The sequence below is a fragment of the Camelus dromedarius genome, chromosome 7, assembly GCF_036321535.1.
Source record: "Camelus dromedarius isolate mCamDro1 chromosome 7, mCamDro1.pat, whole genome shotgun sequence".
NCBI lineage: Eukaryota > Metazoa > Chordata > Mammalia > Artiodactyla > Camelidae > Camelus > Camelus dromedarius.
In genome coordinates this window covers 73,657,111-73,676,055 of record NC_087442.1, presented here as the reverse complement: position 1 = coordinate 73,676,055, position 18,945 = coordinate 73,657,111, and the positions used below count along the sequence as shown (strand labels likewise).

The window sequence follows — 18,945 nt, the reverse complement described above, 5'->3', positions numbered from 1 at the left end:
GGACAGATTGGAAGGGGAAGAATTGTGTCAGGGAGGCTAAAACTCAGACTGAGGTGAGGCCTGCAGAAAATATTGGCAACTACAAAGGGATTTTTCTTTATGTTCTGAACAAGACCAAGGTCCATGAAGAGAGAAACTGCTCTGTGTGTTTATGGTGCCCTGTAAACAGTTGGCAAAGGAAATGTGGAAGCATATCAGTCTGGCAAATACAAAATTCCAATTCTGAGAGTAATTTTTTTTTAATAACAAATGAATAACAGTTTTTTTTTTTGAGAAACCCGTCTAGAAACATCTTTAAGTAACTTAAGACAAATTAAAGACCTTAAATTTAATCATTAAATTACACCAACATTAAGTAAATATTTATTGACTTGTGGGTGTCTCACAAGCACCAGATTCAACAAAATGAAATTTTTGATCTTCTCTCCCACATTTTTTCTTCTGTGTTTCCTATTTTAGAAAATTTCACTTGCCTTTTTCTAAGTTCTAAAGACAGGAACCTGGAAGTCATTCTTCACCTCTCTGTCCCCCTCACTTCCTTATCACCAAATTCTGTCTTTTCTCCCCCCAAAATATATTACAAATCCACTTCTCTCCATCTCCACAGCCACCACTGTAATCCACACTCACCAGCATCTCTTATCTCAACCAAAGCAACCGCAAATTTGCTGATACCACAGAATCCAATCACACTTAAAAATTCTTCCATGGATTCCCACGGCATTTAAGATAAAACACAAAACCTTCAAGGCCTTTTATATACATTTGCCCCTGCTTACTCTCCAGACACCTCATGGGTTACTACCCTTCACTGACTGAAATTCCTTGAATATGCCAGGCTTTTCTAACCACAGGGCCTTTGCACAAGCTCCTTCATTTGCCTACCCTTTTTAACCCTTCATCAAACTGACTCCTCCTTTATGTGTCAGCTTAAATATTACCTCCTCAGGGAAGATGTCCCTGACCTTTTATTTTAAATCAAAGTTCTCTACTATAATTTTTCATTGCATCCTGTATTGTTTCTTTATATGACACTCATCACTATTTTTATAAATACATTTATGAACTCCCATGTATGTAATTATATTGTAAGATTATTAGTTTAATGCCTATCTCCCCAACTAGAGTATAAATTCCATTAGGGGAGAGATCTATTCTATTCCCAATGTATTCCCAGTACTTAGCACAATGCCTGACACATAGTAGATACTTCAAAAGATATACCTGAATGAATTAATGATAGTAGTGAAGAGTGAGGAGGGTAGTAAGAAAGAGACAGAGAAAAGAACTGATGAGGCCTGGTGATTTGCTGGGGGTGGAGGAGTGGTATCAAGGAGATGAAATCTCTGATGACTTCTAACTTGGGAAACTAGATGGATGATGGTGTCATTAGCTGAGGTAAGAAATACAGGAAGGAGTTTTCAAAAAAATAAAAAAGAAAAAAAAAAGAAATATAGGAAAGAGATTTCTTTGAGTGGAGTCTAAAGAGTTGGGTTATGGGAGAGGGGAGGGCATAGCTCAAATGGTACTGTGTGCTTAGCATACACTAAGCCCTGGGTTCAATCCCTGGTACCTCCATAAATAAATAAATAAAATGAATGAATGAATAAAATTACCCCCTACCCCCAAAACAGAGTTATTAGGTTATGGGCAAAATGAGTGTGAGGTGCCTTTGTGAGTTTGAATTCAAATGTAGTTGAATTACATGTTGAAGTTTGAACCAAAGTGAATTTCGACTTAGCTGAAGTCATGCAATTATAGTTGGCTCCCTCATCTGGTGCTCAGTAGTGTAGCATGAAAAGGTAACTCCTCAGGGTATTCAGAATGAATAAATGAAGCATCTGAGAAGTAACTGAGAGCCAAGTAAAGTATTAACAGAAATACTCAAGAAACAAGGCTTTAAGTGGTTTGCCAAATGGGAGGGTGACAAGTGGCTTCAGTGGAAGCACCTGATTGCTATGGCAGAGGCAGAAATCATATTTGAATAGGTCTCGGTGAATGGGAAGGAGGAAATGGAACTGAGAAGTGGCTGCGGGGTTGAAAGGACAGTGGCATAGTGCCTAGGGGGAAATAAAGCCCCCATGAAGGGAAAGACTTCTTTCAGAATAAGCATACATTCAGATGAGAAGGTGCCTGAACAGAGACAGAGTCTGAAGACTCAGGAGGAAAGGGTATAACTGGTGGAATTATTTCATGAGGAGATGAAGGAGGATGGGATCTAGAGTACAAAGGGCAGGAGTTAACCTTAAGTGAAAGAGAAGGGGCAGCCAAGTCCTTATTAAAAGGCTGGAGCAGATCCATGGGGGAAACCCCCAGGGTCCACCCCACGGGGCGGGGATAGGACTGGGTAGGAGAGTTTACTCACAGCGGCTCAAAGTGGCAAAATCAGTGGGGATTTGTAGGGGTTCTGGTTATGCAGGGAAACTGGAGGAGAGAACAAAAATAACCTGTATCAAATGTTTGGTTCAAGGGGATGAGGCAAAGATATAAACAGAAAAACAATTTCTGAGACAGTATAGTGGAGAGGTTGTACACATAGAATTAGGGGTAAAACTGACTTGGGTTCTAGTCCCAGCTCTACCTGTCACAAGTTATGTGGTCTCACGTATGCATGGGAAGGCATATATACCAAGATTAACTACTGGGCTCTGAATGAGACCATGGCTTTGTGACTCACACCCAGGTAGCCAAGAGCAAGTCCTCTGATCTCTCTAAGGCTCAGATTCCTTATCTGTAACAAAGTAAACATAATAATAGGAATTACTGTAGTGGGAACTAAATAAAAGTGCACTTTACTTTTTATCAATTTAAAATGGTATACTGTTCCATTTAATGGTTTTGATGCATTCTGAATTATTTTCCTACAAAACAGAAGTCTGCTTTTCAGAAAGGTGTTCAACAATTTATTTATTGTCACAACAGATGCATTTATTTTCTTCTCTTCGTTGTTTTAGGCTTTTTTTTTTTTTTTTTTGCTCTTTTTAGCTCCCTTTTAAGGTTTTTTAAGCTCCCTTTTGCTATGTGAAGTATGGCTTGTTTTGATTAGCTTTAAACAAAGCAAATCATTGTTTTCATCCCATTAGAATTTTCCATTAAGTTCCTTCTATCCTGATTAGAGGAGAAAGGTAGCCCACTTTAACCTCACTCAACAGTTCTTGTATTCTAGTTATAAACTGTATTCCTAGTTAATAATTATTATAATTTTTAAATGAATTTTTTCTAACTTTTGATTTTCCTATGACTATTCATACGATTACTCAGACTTAACCACCTAACCTGGTTTAAATGCTCATCACAATTCCTTATATTTTATTATTTCCCAGTTTGGGATTTTGAATTGTGGTCCTCTGTTAGTGTATGTCCTCAAATTTTTCAGAAACAGGGTTCCAGTCAAGATGGCTGAGTAGCAGGACCACAAGCTCGCCTCCTCTCACGATCACAAAAACCACAACTGACTGCTAAACAACAATCAATAAAAAAGATTGGAATCTACCAAAAAAGATCTTCTTTAACTGGAAACATAAAGAGGGAACTACAGCAGGACAGTAGGAGGGGTGCACTTACGCGATAAAGTCCAGCTCCATACCCCCCGGGTGAGCAACCCAAAGCTGGAGAAAAATTATACTGCAGAGGCCCTCCCACAGGAGTAAGAGTTCTAAGCCCCACATCAGGCTCCTCAGCCCGGGGTTCTAGCATCTGGAGGAGACCCTAGAATGGGGCTTAATTGTAGGAGCTCCACAGGACTGGGGGAAACAGACTTCACTCTTGGGACACACACACAGAATCTCATGTGCACCAGGACCAAGGGCAGAGGCAATGATTTCATAGGAACCTGAGCCAGACCTGACTGCAGGTTTTGGAAGGTCTCCTGTGGATGCAGTGGTGGGGGTTGGCTGTAGCTCCCCCTGGGGACATAAAAGCTGGTCGCAGACATTTGGGGAGTTATTCATTTACATGAGCTTTCCTGGAGGCTGACATGTTGCTGGGGTCATTAGTGCCAAGACCCGGTCCCACTCAACAGCCTTTAGGCTTAAGCACTGAGATGCCTCAGGCCAACCCATCACAGCTCTACACAGCAGCAGACTTCCTGAGAACTCAGCCACCTCTAAACAAGCTCTAGAACAAGGCCCTGCCCACCAGAGGACCAGGGCCCAGCTCCACCCAGCAGCAGGCAAGCACCAATTGCTCCCATTGGCATAGGCCTCTAGTCTAGCCTCACCCACCAGGAGGCAGACACCAGAAGTAAGAAAACAGTCCCACAGCCTGTGGAAGGAATCCACGAACGCAAGGCAGACTCTACCCTGGGACTAGCTGGAATCTGGCCCTTGGGTTACCAGAGAAGAGTGCAATGCTGGGATGCACAGGACGTCTCAGACAGAGGGCCACTCCTCCAAGGTCGAGAAACGTAACTAACCAGAAGAACTCAGTGATGGGGAATTACACAATCTATCTGAGAAAGAGTTCAGAGTAATGCTGTGAAGATGACTGGAGAACACAGGAGGAGAACAGATGCAGAGCCAAGTGTTTAGCAAAGTTAGAAAATATCAAAAATGACCAGAGTTGAAGAATACAATTACTGAAATAAATAATACACTAGAAGGAACCAAGAATAGACTAAATGAGGCAGAAGGATGGATCAGTGAGCTAGAAGATGGAGTAGTACAAATCAAGCTTACCTTAGGAAACAAGAAAAATCTCAAATAAACAATCTAACCTTACACTTAAAGCAAATAGAGAAAGAACAAACAAAACCCAAAATTGGTAGAAGGAAAGACTTTGTAAAGATAAGAGCAGAAATAAATGAAATACAGAATAAAAAAATAGAAAAGATCAATGAAACCAAAAGCTGATTCTTTGAAAAGATAAACAAAATTGATAACTCTTTAGCCAGAATCATTAAGAAAAAAAGGAAGATGGCCCAAATTAATAAAATCAGAGATGAAAAAGAATTAACAACTGACACCACAGAAATACAAGGGATCACAAGAGGCTACTATGAGCAACTGTACACCAACAAAAAGGACAACCCATAGGAAATGGACAATTTCTTAGAAAGGTACAATTTGCCAAAACTGAACCAGGGAACCAAGAAGACATAGAAAATATGAATAGACCAATTACCAGTACTGAAATCAAATCACTAATTTAAAAACTCCCAACAAACAAAAGTCCAGGACCAGATGGCTTAACAGGCAAATTCTACCAAACATTTAGAGAAGAGTTAACACTTAGCCTTCTAAAACTATTCCAAAAGATTGCAGAGGAAGGAACACTCGAACTCATTCTATGAAGCCACCATCACCGTGATACCAAAACCAGGCAAAGACACCACCAAAAAAGAAAATTACAGACGAGTATCACTGATGAACATAGATACAAAAATCCTTACCAAAATATTAGCAAACAGAATCCAACAGCACATAAAAAAGATTATACATCATGATCAAGTGGGGTTCATCCCAGAGCACAAGGGTGGTTCAACATACACAAATACATCAATGTAATATATCACATCAACAAGAGAAAGGACAAAAACCACATGATCATCTCAAAAGATACAGAAAAAGTTTTTTATAAAATTCAACATCCATTTATAATAAAAACTCTATAGAAAGTGAGCATATAGGGAACATACCTCAACATAATAAAGGCCACATATGATAAACCCACAGCTAACATCATACTCAATGGTGAAAAACTGAAAGCATTTCCTCTAAGATCAGGAACAAGACAAGGATGCCCACTGTCACCACTTTTATTCAACATAGTTTTGGAAGTCCTAGCCACAGCAATCAGAGAAAATAAAGAAAACATAGTAATCCAAATTGGGAAAGAAGAAGTAAAACTGTCACTGTCTGCAGATGACAAGATACTATACATAGAAAATCCTAAAGGTGCTACCAGAAAACTATTAGAGCTCATCAATGAATCTGGTAAAGTTGCAGAATACAAAATTAATATACAGATATCAGTTACATTTCTATACAATAACAACAAAATATCAGAAAAAGAAATTAAGGAAACAATTCCATTTACCATCACATCAAAAAGAATAAACTACCTGGGAATAAACCTACGTAAGGAGGCAAAGAACCTGTACTCTGAAAACTATAAGACACTGATAAAAGAAACTGAAGACAACACAGACAGATGCACATATATACTGTGTTCTTGGATAGGAGATTGCTGTTGTTAAAATGGCCATACTACCCAAGGTGACATACAGATTCTAGCCAATCCCTACCAACTTTTACCCCCCAAATCCCCATTTTTTTTTTTTACCCATGACATTTTTCATAGAACCAGAACAAAAAAATGTTAAAATTTATATGGAAACACAAAAGACCTCAAATAGCCAAAACAATCATGAGAAAGAACAGAGCTGGGGAATCATGCTCCCTGATTTCAGGCTATACTACAAAGCTATGGTCATCAAAACAATATAGTACTGGCACATAGATAAGTGGAACAGGATAGAAAGTACAGAAATAAACCTGAACACTTATGGTCAATTAATCTATGACAAAGGAGGCAAGAATATACAATGGAGAAAAGACAGTCTCTTCAATAAATGGTGCTGGAAAAACTGGACAGCTACATATAAAAGAATGAAATTAGAATATTCTCTAACACCAAATAAAAAAACTCAAGATGGATTAAAGACCTAAAAGTAAAACTACATGTATGTCATAAAACTCCTAGAGGAAAACAGAACACTCTGACATAAATCACAGCAATATTTTTTTCAGATCAGCTCCTACAATAATGGAAATAAAAGCAAAAATAAGCAAATGGGACCTAATTAAACTCATAAGCTTTTGCACAGCTAAAGATACCATCAACAGACCTAAAAGACAACCTACAGAATGGGAGAAAATATTTGCAAATAAGACAGACCAACAAGGGACTCATTTCTAAAATATACAAACAGCTCATACAGCCAAAAAAAAAAAAAAAAAAAAAAAAGAAGAAATGAAAAGAAAATAAAAAGGCAACTCAATCCATTAAGTGGCAGAAGACCTAAATAAACATTTCTCCAAAGACAACATATAGATGTCAAACAGGCACATGAAAAGATGCTCAATATCACTAATTATTAGAGAAATGCAAATCAAAACTACAATGAGGTATCACATCACACCAGTCAGAACAGCCATCAACAAGAACTCTACAAATAATAAATGCTGGAGAGGGTGTGGAGAAAAGCGAACCCTCCTACACTGTTGGTGGAAATGTAAATTGGTGCAGCTACTATGGAGGACAGTGTGAAGATTCCTTAAAAAACTAAAAACAGACTTACCATATGACCCAGCAGTAACACTCTTGGGCATACTTCCAGAGAAAAGTATTAATTTGAATGCACCCCAGCATTCACAGTAGCACTATTAACAATAGCAAAGACATGGAAACAATGTATATGTCCGTCAACAGGTAACTGGATAAAGAAGTTGTTGCATATTTATACAATGGAATACTACTCAGCCATAAAAATTAAAATAATGCCATTTGCAGCAACATTGCAACATTGCAAATGAGATCATCATTCTAAGTGAAGCAAGCCAGAAAGAGAAATACCATATGATATCACTTATATGCAGAATCTTAAAAAAAGGAAGAGAGACAAATGAACCTATTTACAAAACAGAAACAGACTCACAGACATAGAAAACAGATTTTTGGTTACCAGGGGGAAAGAGGGTGGGAAGGGATAAATTGGGAGTTTGAGATTTGCAGATACTAACTACTATATATAAAACAGATAAACAAATTTATACTGTGTAGCACAGGGAACCATATTCAATATCTTGCAGTAATTTATAATGAAAAAGAATCTGAAAAGGAATATACATATGACTGAAACATCCTATACATCAGAAATTGACACATTGTAAACTGACTATGAACACATAAAAGAATAAATAAATAACAAGGATGTAATGTATAGCAAAAATTTTTTTTCTTTTCAGAAACAGCATATATTTGATGTCTTAGGTAGACTAGTGACCTCCTAAAGAGGTCTATACCGTAATCCTCAAAACCTGTACCTATGTTACTTTACCTGGCTAGAGGGATTTTGCAGATATGATTAACGTTAAGGACCATGAGATGAGGAGAGTATTTGGGATTATCTAGGTGGGCCCAATTCAATCACATAGATCCTTAAACGTGGAGAACCTTTCCTGGCTGCAGACAGAGATAGCGGCGTGAGGAATCAATTTGCCATTGCTGGCTTTGAAGACAGAACAAAAAGGCCACAATTTGCACCAGTTCCAGAAGCTGGAAAAAGTAAGGAAACAGATTCTCCTCAAGAGGCTCTGAAAAGAATGCTGCTGTGTTGGCATGTTGATTTTAGCAAGTGAGACCTGTGTTGGATTTCTGATACTAAGCCTGTGTTATTTAAAGCCACTAAGGCTGTAGTAATTTATTATGGCAGCAATAGAAAACCCAAATACATGGTATCTTTTATAGAATTTGCATATGAATTCTTAGATCACAATTTATTTCTTTCAAACTTCGTGGGGTTTTTCTGTTGTCTTCTGACATTCATAATGCTGGAGGCAAGCCTGGATCCACTCAGTTTTTGCTTATTTGCAAGTAACCTTTCATTTTCTTCCCTGAATAATGGTATACTGTTTCCTTTATCCTTCTACATGCTTCGTAAATCACTATACTATGCCTGAGTGTAAACTTGTTTTACTTAATTATTCTTGGAATATAGACAGTGCATCTGCTCAGGTTTTATCCGAAGTCTTTCTACTCAAGCTGCAGTGAGAGTGAAGACCTGTGGCATCAGTTTCACCTGGGAACTTGACAGAAACCCAGACTCAGACCCCAGCCTGACTCGAACAGATCTGTAATTGAACGAGGTCCCCAGGTGATTCACATGCACATTTGAGAAATACTGCTCAAAGGATATTCTATTATTTGTAGACTTGATCTTGACTTCTCTTTTTTTCAGTTTCTTTACAATTTCTTTATCTGCTTATTTGTCCAATAATACTTACCAAAAGTAGGCTGTGCCTTTCCCCCTCTTCCAAGGGATTATAGTCAAAGCTCTAGGTTCACATTCACTTCCCCTCCCCCTCCCCCGGTTAGTCTGACTTGTGCCCTCCCCTACACCCGCCTGGCATCATATTTAAGACTCTATCAAGAACAACATTACTGGTAGAAGAGTGTTGTTCACGTGAGTGCTGTCGAGATGGAATAAAGCTGGAGGCCTGCTGCTCTGTAAAACTGGGGAACTTCTCAAGTGTCCTTATACCGTTAAATTTCTTGCAGAGTCAGTTCTACCTCTGATTCTAATAAGCGTCTTGATCTTCTGAGGTAACTTCTGGCCCCCAGATTTGCTTATTACAGCCTTTTTACTTCACTAAGTGTCACTTTACTTGGTTTTTGCATTTCAGCCTGCTCCACCCACTTGTTTTTCCAAAAGTTAAACCTTCTAGCATTTGAGGAGTCCAAGCCTGTTTTCTCAGTTTCTACTGTTGTCTCCAGTAAATCTGTTTCAGTGTCATGTCTTCCTCCTGATCTTCAAGGATGATAATAATTATCCCTTTCTTATATGCCTAACTTTTTGTTATATGCTCCACTCTAAGGTTAAGTTTTTTTCATTTTTTTCTAAAACGGGAGCCTTACCGAGATTCAGGCGCACAGTCTCCACGGCAGCTCACTCGACTGTGTGAAATAACGCCCATTTTCCCTTCCCGAGGAGCCGACAAGATGGCGGCGGTGGGACAGAAGGAGGAGCGGACGTCCCGCAAGTTCACGCGCCGCGGCGAGGCCCTCGACCAGCGGCTGCACACGTCCCACAAGCCCCTGACGCAGCCGTACCGCGCGCAGCCACGGCGGCGACTAAACCGCCGCCTGCGGGGTAAGCAGCACTGAATGCTGAAGCGCCTGCGCAAGGCCAAGAGGGAGGCACCGCCCACGGAGAAGCCGGAAGTGGTGAAGACGCACCTGCGCGGCCTGATTAGCCTGCACGAGGTGGTGGGCAGCGCGGTGGGCCTGTACAACCGCAAGACCTTTAACCAGGTGGAGATCAGGCCTGAGATGGTCGGCCACGACGACCTAGGCGAGTTCTCAATCACCTACAAGCCCACGAAGCACGGCGCGCCTGGCATCCGGGCCACCCACTCCTCCCGCTTCAACCCCCTCAAGTAGCCTGCTGGCCAATAAAATCACAGACTTACCCTTTTTTTAAAAAAAAGCCCATTTAGGATTTCACACAATAGCAAACACGTGTGCACAGCTTGTAGCCGGGCTTTCACTGGCAACCGTGTAGCTTAGCTTTTCTGGACTGTGGGGAGCCTTCTCTTGACACAACTTCCTAATTTTGTTTGCTCGTTTTGGGGAGAAACATTTGTGTTGTAAAAAATTTGAGATGGTCCCTATGTACTACCCACAAGCTTCTTAGAGCTCTGCCTCCATCCTCAGTGCTTAACGTAATTGCACTACTTGCTCCAGGAGACAATTTCTCATTACCATGTCCTCTCTTTGTGCTACACTGTGCTCTGGGATTGGAGATTTTAGAATCGGTTGAAAGGGAGTAGTAATCAAAAGAGAGTAACTGTTCGGCGGGGAAGAGATTTAAACATAACTCTCACTGCCCTACAAAGCAGTACCTAAGCGGTCTTATCATTGCTAGAATCTGTGAATCCCTGACATTCTTTTCTGTGCCATCTTGGCACTTTACTGAGATACTGAGAGAAAGCATATAGGAGATTCTTTGGCCTGATGTCATCTTAAATAGAACTTACAAAGAACAATTTTGTTCTCTTTGTCTATGTTATATACACATATTTAACATACACTTTTTATTTATACATTATTTATATATTTATAAACTAAGGTCTGAAATACAGGCAGAACTGATGTTTATCTCCCGTTTCAGCTAACTTAACCAACTAAGGCTTGAAATCTTCATTTAAGGTTCTGGTGTCCCTGATTAGCATCACTTAAGCACTGCAGGTGGAGATAAAAGTACAAATAGCCTCATAGAATTGCCCTTAGAGAATACTTTTCAATCACAAAACAGATTAAAAATTGTTTGCTTTATGGTGGGAATTCTTGGTGCAACTGAGTTGGTTTATTCCCACCGCCCTCCCCCCCCATTTTTACCCCCAAGATTTTCCATAAAGGAAGGAAAGCTGGTTTTACTGGGTCTGCTGTGGTGTGTAGAGTCAGAGCCTAAGCCTCAGTTCCCAACTCATCAGGAGGAAGCTCACTCACTGCCATCTGTGAATCTGTTTTACATAACATGAAGATGAAAGACATGTTAGTTTGAGTTCTCCTAAAAGTAGACCCTGACATGAGGACTTGGGTGACCCTAGGAAGCAGAAATGAAGAATGAGGAAAGGGAACCAGGGAAGTGAAATACTAACGAGCAGATAACCACCATGAGTACCTGGGACTCAGTTGCCCTGTGGATCTTCTGAGAAGTCACCACGAACACACATCAGAACCTCCCTACCGTGGAGGAGTGGCGAGGCCAGGGCATTCGTGCTTGGCCCTCCTCTCCTACAGACTGCTCCTCACTGAATACTATTCTCCCAGAGGGTCAACCTTCCCCAGCGTTTCTGGGTTGTCTCTGCTTAAGGTGCTTCACCTGTAAAGCCAGAGAAAGTTCTGATGCAGAGAGTAAGACTCCTGTGTTTGAGGCAGGACGGTTAGTTTCCTGGAAACATCCACAGCTGCCTGGGAGCTCAGGCGAGCTGGGAAGATAAGGAATAGCAGATCTCACTGAGGAAAAGGGGTAAACCATATCTGTTGGGGGAGGAAAACCTAAACAAATAGGTACTTAGAGTGATTTTTTGGGAACAAAGGATTTCCATACTGTTAAAGTGAGGATGATAAATGTGTTCCAACTCTCCTGCCAGCGCTGCCTGGAGTGCTGTGTTGAGGAGGCCTCTCAAAAGGCTCAGTAGAAAACCGAATCTTTATCAGTCAGCATCCCAGACGTGGAAATGGGAGGAAAGAGGGGTAGTGTGCGGGCCATGTATTTACCACCCTGCTTTAAAATGGAGACTATTTTTTATTAATATCAGTGCTGAGTGAGATTTCGCTAATGAAATATAATAAATTCTTCCACAGATTTGACCTTTCAAAATGCACAACATGTGGAGTGCCTTTGGTTTATGGGAGAATTCTCCAATTAATGTTATGAATAAGACTGGGATAAACTTCAAAGGCACAGCAGTTATAGGCATTAGCTTTGTCATTCTGCCATGTGTTTCAAGTAAACATGCTAATTTTTTTCTCAATATACATAAAAAATAGTCACAGTATTAACTGGAAAATAAAAAAAAAGGATCAAAGGCAGACAGCGTTCAATAGATCGGTGCTTGGTCATAGTGTCAATGTGGAAACAAGTGTAATTTTATTTGTGGAGGTAGTGAGAATATTTAAATTCTCTTAGCAAATTTCATTACACAGTGCAGTGTTAACTATGGATGTGTTAATTAACTAAATGGGAGGAATCCTTTCATAATGTATATGTATGTCAAATCACCATGATGTATAATTTTATTTGTGAATTATACCTCAATAACACTGAAAAAAAAAAGCCTTGGAGGAAAATAAAGTCATTAAAGCAAGTGGGGAAAAAAGTGTAATTCATCTGTCATAATGTCTTAATGAGGAAAACATCACCATTTACTCTGAGACATGATTTGAATTGCTGAGTCCAAGAGTAAGTACAATATTAAATATATCTCAACTTATATCATTGCAATTCAACTTGATTTCAAGTCCTGTGGTTATTCCTAAATGCTCCTCAAATCTCATCTCCATTAATGCATCGGAGTCCAGACTCCCATCAGGGCCTGCCTGAACCACTGCAGCAAATCTACCTGCACTTGGTTCCACCTATTACTTACAATATTGTCACAGTAATCTTTTCAGAGCATAAATCCTATCATGCTGTCCCTATGCTTAAAATCCTGTAATCAGCTTCCCAGCACTCATAAGAACAAGGTGAAAAATCCTTTACAGAACATTTGTTTCCCATCCATCTTTCTAGCCTCACCTTGCTCTGGACTCCCCTTGCCTTTTTTCACTCTAGTGTCAGGGACCCTCTTTCAGTCCCTCAGACCCTCCAGGCCCCCTCTCACCATGGGGTCTTTGAACCTGCTTCCCTGCCCTAAGCACCTGGTTTAGATCTTGGTTCCAGCGTTACTTCTAAGCCAAATCCCGGCCTCAGTTTCATGAACCTCTCAACACTCCTCCTTCCTCCCATTTCCACAGTTGAGACCACTAATTGGGAAGAGTACAGCTTCCTGTGATGACTCTTTCTCTCCCCCATGAGTCTGAAAGTTCCCTGACGGCAGGGCTCACACCTGGATTTTTCTTCATTATTGATTCTCCGATTCCTAGCACAGTACCTAGCATATAGAAGGTGCTCACTAAATATTTGTTGAATGAATAAATGTCAAAATGCATTTACCAATACTAAAAATATTAATTTCTGAGAAAAATCTCATTTAACAGTGTACACTTAAATGGCAGTTTTGGGTATATGTCATATTCCTTATAAAATCCCTGTGAAGAAGACAGGGAAGGAATGAGCAAACACATCTCACAGAAGAAACTGAGGTTCTGATGGTGCCCTGACTATAGGCATGCAAGAGGGCGGTGGCAGAACCAGGACTCACCCACATCGTCTGAGACTCCAAATCTAGGGTTCTATCATAGCAGGTTAACAGATCATTATGCAATTAGTAGACTGGTTAATTACTATGATCTTGTCCAAGGTCTTCCAGATCAGCAAATAGACTTGTGATATCTATTTGGGCATTACTTTTTACAGTTTTACAGTTAGTGAAACAGAAACGGCCAGCAGCTGTGACCACTTTGTGGGCGCACAATACTGGGGGCTGTAGTGGTGAAAGCAGAGTTACTAGATGCGTCGTGACCTATTATGTTTTTATTTGCTCCTTGGAGACACCACCAGAGGGGGTATCATCCCAAGGTGCCGTTCTACTTAAGAGAGAAAGCTAATGCAGAGACCTTGTGAAGTCCCACAAGGGCAGGCTGGATAATTGGGAAGGGCAGGCTGGATAATTGGGAAGGGCAGGATAGACATAGGCATCTGGAACTGAAGGAGTCAGATACGCTGGGTGGAGAACAAAGCCCTTCACAGCTCTGAAGTTTTCCAAAATGTCATTGTATCATCCTAGCTCAGAGATGATAGAATGAAAGGAAGTCCCCTGGGCTGTCAGCAGTTGCCATGCTTGGGCCCTGCTTCTATTATGTAGCATGTTGGAGCCACAGGGGACCTTCCAGCCACCTGATTTCTCATTTTGCAGATGTGAACACAGAGTATGTCTCATCGAATCATCACAGAGCCGACTTAAGCACTAGGTGTGCATGAGCATCAGAAGTGATGTAGATCTTTCAGAGAAGGGGGTAAATCAGCTCTTAAACAGTCCTCTTGCTACCTGACCTCTAAGCTAGAAAAAAAATGATTTGATTTGTTTTATTCTTAAGGAAACTAGTGAAGGCAGGGACCACATTTTGCATTGGCAGAACTACCTTTATTCTTAAAAATTAATTCTTAGTGATCCCACAATAAATACTTTTCCATTGAATTGAGTTCCATTAAATTGTCAGCTTATTTTTGAGTAATTTCCCATTATCTTCAAGTCACTTGAAAAGATGCCTACAAAAGATGGAACCTTTCAGGTTTCTAATGGCCTCACTATGTAAAGACAAATCAAATTTGAAAGAGTGTGAGCCACCTTCTGTTACCTACACGTGATAAATAAAGCACGTTTGTGTCACCTGGACCCGCCTAGGAACTCAATGGGTCTGGTTTGCTTTCTGCAGCCACATTAGTGCTGTGGGGCTCATGCTCACCTCAGATTCTAAACGCTTCAGTGGGGACTGGATAGGCTGCGGCTAGATTTTTCCCTCATGAGATTAACCAGAGGAGAACCATGCTTTACAGTAAGAGGTGCCTCTCCCCAGCGGGCAGCCTGCTCCTGCTGAATCTGGTACTTCATCACAGCCGTGTTTCATGCCTCCTCTGTCCTCATCCGCCTCCCACGTGAAGGGGAACTAGAACATTATCTTCCTCCCGTGTAGCTGAAGGTCAGACTGTGACTCCAGCCGCTGCTCCTGCCAATGGGCTGCTCTGAATAATGATGACTAACGTTTTACAGAGGAGCGTGGAGAACCTGCAGTGTCAACCTTTTTAATGAGATCAGTCACTCCTAAGTCCTTATTTTCCCACTCTACACGTGTTCCCTTGGGGTCTCCTTCACTCTGTGGCTTTAGTTTCTGTCTGTGTGAGAATAATGTGTAGGGTTGTCTTCCTCGTCCTGACCTCTATTATTTGCACTCCTCAGCCCTATGTGTACTTTGTTTCTCGCTCAACTGTTCACTCGCTCGTTCATTTCCTCACTCACCACTAAGAGAACAGTTATTGGATGACCACTGCAGGCCCAGTGCTGTCCATATGGACAGCTTACTTGCAAAGACAAGGTAATACATGCTGCTGCTGAGTCCGCTACCCCTGCTTCCACTGTCCTTGCCCCCTTTTCTCTTACTGACCCACTCCCCTGAGCTGAGTTGTTATTTATCCTCAGGGCTTCTATTTTTTTTTTTTTTTAAGACTTCTACATCTGCTTCTAAATCAGCCCATCCTTCCCTCGAGGCCAAGCCCAAGTGTCCATCTCTATCTGCACTGATCGTTCTACGGGGCTCACATCCAATAATAAACGCAGTCTCCCCTAAGACTTGCTCTACCTTGAATCCGTAAAAGGCATGAGCAACCACCCAGTCCTGTAAGCTGGAAACCTGGGGATCACCCCAAATTAGTCTTCTCTACATTCCACCGTCCTATAGGTTCCATATTCCTGATATCTCGTGGACTGATGTCTCCTCTCATCCTTGCTCCTACTGTTGGATTCAGAACTCCAGAACCTCATAACTTCTTGCCTACACTATGTATATGACCTGGAAATATTCACTCCATTCCTCTCTTCTTGCCCTCTCCAATAATCCTTTCTATTGATGCTAGAGAAATCTTTTTAAGACATGAATGTAAGCACAGAGAGCATCTCTTTTCTTCTATACTGGAGTCGCATTTGCTGCAGAATGAAGTCCCACCTCAGCACCCGAGCTGCTCCAGGATCTGGCTGCCTGCACCTGCAGCCTCACCTCACATCCCTCTCTCCATCTGTGCCACAATACCTGGGAGTCTGACAGCTCGATCTTTGCCCTCCTCATGCCCATTTCTACCAGGAATTCCCTCCTCATGCCATCTGCCTGGCAACAAACTGCTTCCTTTAAAGCCTTAGCCCAAGAACCACCAATGGTTTCACTACTTTTTCTATTCCAGGTAGAACTGACCAGTCTTGTCTCTGTGCTTTTCCCTTCTGCCATGGTGTCCTGGCTGCACCCCTCTCATGACACCTGAAATATACTGGGGACATTTGTTTTTTAATTTAAGGATTATAAAATTGTTTTATTGTAAAAGCAATTCAATAGTATCCAGTTAAAATCTTACCCTGATGCTACCCAGTACATCTAAGAAGCAGTTAGATGCTTTTACATTAGGAAAAAAGGACATAAGAGAGACCACATCAAGGCTGTGATTCAAACTCAGAAAGAGAAAGGACTCTTAGGTCTCCTTCAGGCCAGTACAGAGTGTATGATGCACTCAGAGCACTGTGTCCGTCAGGTGCCACAGTCTGTTCTGTGCTGACTAGAATGTAAGAACAGACGTCTCTTGAGGGCAGGGATCATATTTGTCTTTGCATTCCCAGGGCCTACTAAGGTGACAGATGTTTAATGGATACTTTCAAGCATTTAATGAATGCTTACTAAATAAAAAAAAAAAAAAACCAGGGATAATCATTATGAAAAAAATGATATATTTTAATATTTTATCTTTTTTTAACTTATTTTTTCATTAGTATGGCTAATGTACTCCACTTCCCTTCAACAGAAGATCAGAACAAGGGGAAGCCAGCTTATATTTCAGTATGAGACACACATTAACTTAAATAACTTGACTATGAGACTGTAAAATAATAGAATTGCAGAGTTTTAGACCTAGGATGGACTGAGGCAAACATCTTCTCTAGTCCTTCTCTAGTCCATTTCACAGATGTACCATGAGGTCACATAGCTAATTAATGGCAGAAGTGGGGCAGGGTCCCCCATTCAGTGCCCCTGTGGTCGCACCATAGTAGAGAAGTAACCTTTATTGAGTGTCAGTGTGTGCTAGGTGCTTCACGCATAGGGTCACATAGAGATTTACCAGCAGACAGGAGCAGCTGCTGAGGGTAAAATCCATATCTTGTATCTGGTCCTCTGACCTCTCTAGTGCCACCACACCTGTGCCGAACATGCACATTTCTTCCCTGGGTCACTGTGACATGTTGCCATGTTGCTTCTCTGATCTTGAGCATCTGCTAAGTTGCCTAACAAGCCTTCCTTGGTCCTTGACCTTGACTACATCAACTCTTCTCAAAATTGTCCTCTGCCCCATCAATGGCCATCAGATTTAAATCCCTAAGACAGGTCAACAGTCCCCCTTATTTCTCTCTGCTAGTCTGTCTGGGCTCTCCCAAGGCTTCCTCATCAGGCTAATTGCTCCCCACAGGACTCACGCTCAGCCCTACTCGGCCCATTATCCAATTTCCCCATTTACTCGTGAAACATCACTGTGCCCCAGACACCTCTTTCTCACTCTTGCAAATCCAACAAAGGGTTTATAGTTTCAAATTTACTTTGGTTGCAAGATTTTAAAAGTGTTTAGTCAGGGAACTAGACTAAAGTCATTGTTTAGAGAGAAAAGATAATTATCTAGCAGGACGCTGTGGGAAGCAGTGTGGCCAAAACCATGACCAAAAGATGAAATAAGAACACGGTACCGAGAGAGTAAAAGAGAACATTAAACCAATGGACAATTTGATAATCATAAGGCAGTGAGGAAAATTGAGATTGCTTATATTATTTGTATTCTATCTTTCAGAAGATGTGGAAGGTAGAATATGATTATAGATGATTTAAATAACAGTTGATATAAATTTAATTTTCAAAAATAAAAAATGCAAAACAGCTCTTTCAAAAGCTCTGGACATTCAGGAGAGGAGTGAGGTTCATGCTGGTGTTTACATGTTGGGTACACATATCCTGTGTTCTCTTACACAAGCATATTTCTTTGTAATATGCCCAAATCCTGGACGGTGTAAGTCAAATACACCGTGTGTTTTGTGGGATGGAAAATAATTATTGTAGTATGCTTTTTCTCTCCAGCAGCTGTTTCAACTCTTATACACACTAACTGCACTTGCTCTATGGAGAGAAATTAACACAACATGAGGAAAAGCAGGAAACTCCAAATGGTAAGTCACATCTCCTGAGTTCTTACTCTGTGCTGGATAATGCACCAGGCAGTTCACATGGCGCATTTAATCTTTACAACAACCCTGAGCTGTAGGTTCTCTTACCATTTTGTTTTACAAATGAGGTAACTGAAGATTTATAGAGGTGAACAACAACGCCTCACATCATATGGTTACTGAGGGGCAGAGCTAGTTCTGCTGGTTCTCATCACTGTTTGTTTGATTGTCTACAAACAGAGTATGGTCAAAAATGGCCAATGTGACACGGTGAATCTCTATTTGATTGTTAGAAGAAAACTAACAGGAGTTTGATGCGGAGTCCAAGTTTTGCTATTTCATGCTTCCTGATGCATGAAGCTTCTTTTGTTGTAGGGCACTTAATAAGCTAATAACAAAAAGGAAGAAAAGAGAATGTCCTTGGATTAAGTGGGAACTGATACACAAAGCATGGATAGTCCTCAAACCACAAGGAAATCTGAATAATAACAGTGACTGAAAAGTGCTTATGATAAAAAGCAAAAATCACACCCAAGCCAACCCATAAAGCTTATCCAGGGCTGAAGAAATCATCAGAAAATAATCAGAAGGAGAA

General features: G+C 40.9%; 1 protein-coding gene and 1 pseudogene across 4 annotated transcripts in view; one reads left to right on the top strand and one right to left on the bottom strand.

Annotated features, from left to right (window-relative positions):
• Nucleotides 1-18,945, bottom strand: part of MAGI2 (membrane associated guanylate kinase, WW and PDZ domain containing 2) — a 1,119,445-nt gene that overhangs the window by 165,345 nt on the left and 935,155 nt on the right. The gene's annotated exons all lie outside the window — the stretch shown is intronic.
• LOC105093003 (small ribosomal subunit protein uS19-like) lies at nucleotides 9,712-10,161 on the top strand (annotated as a pseudogene).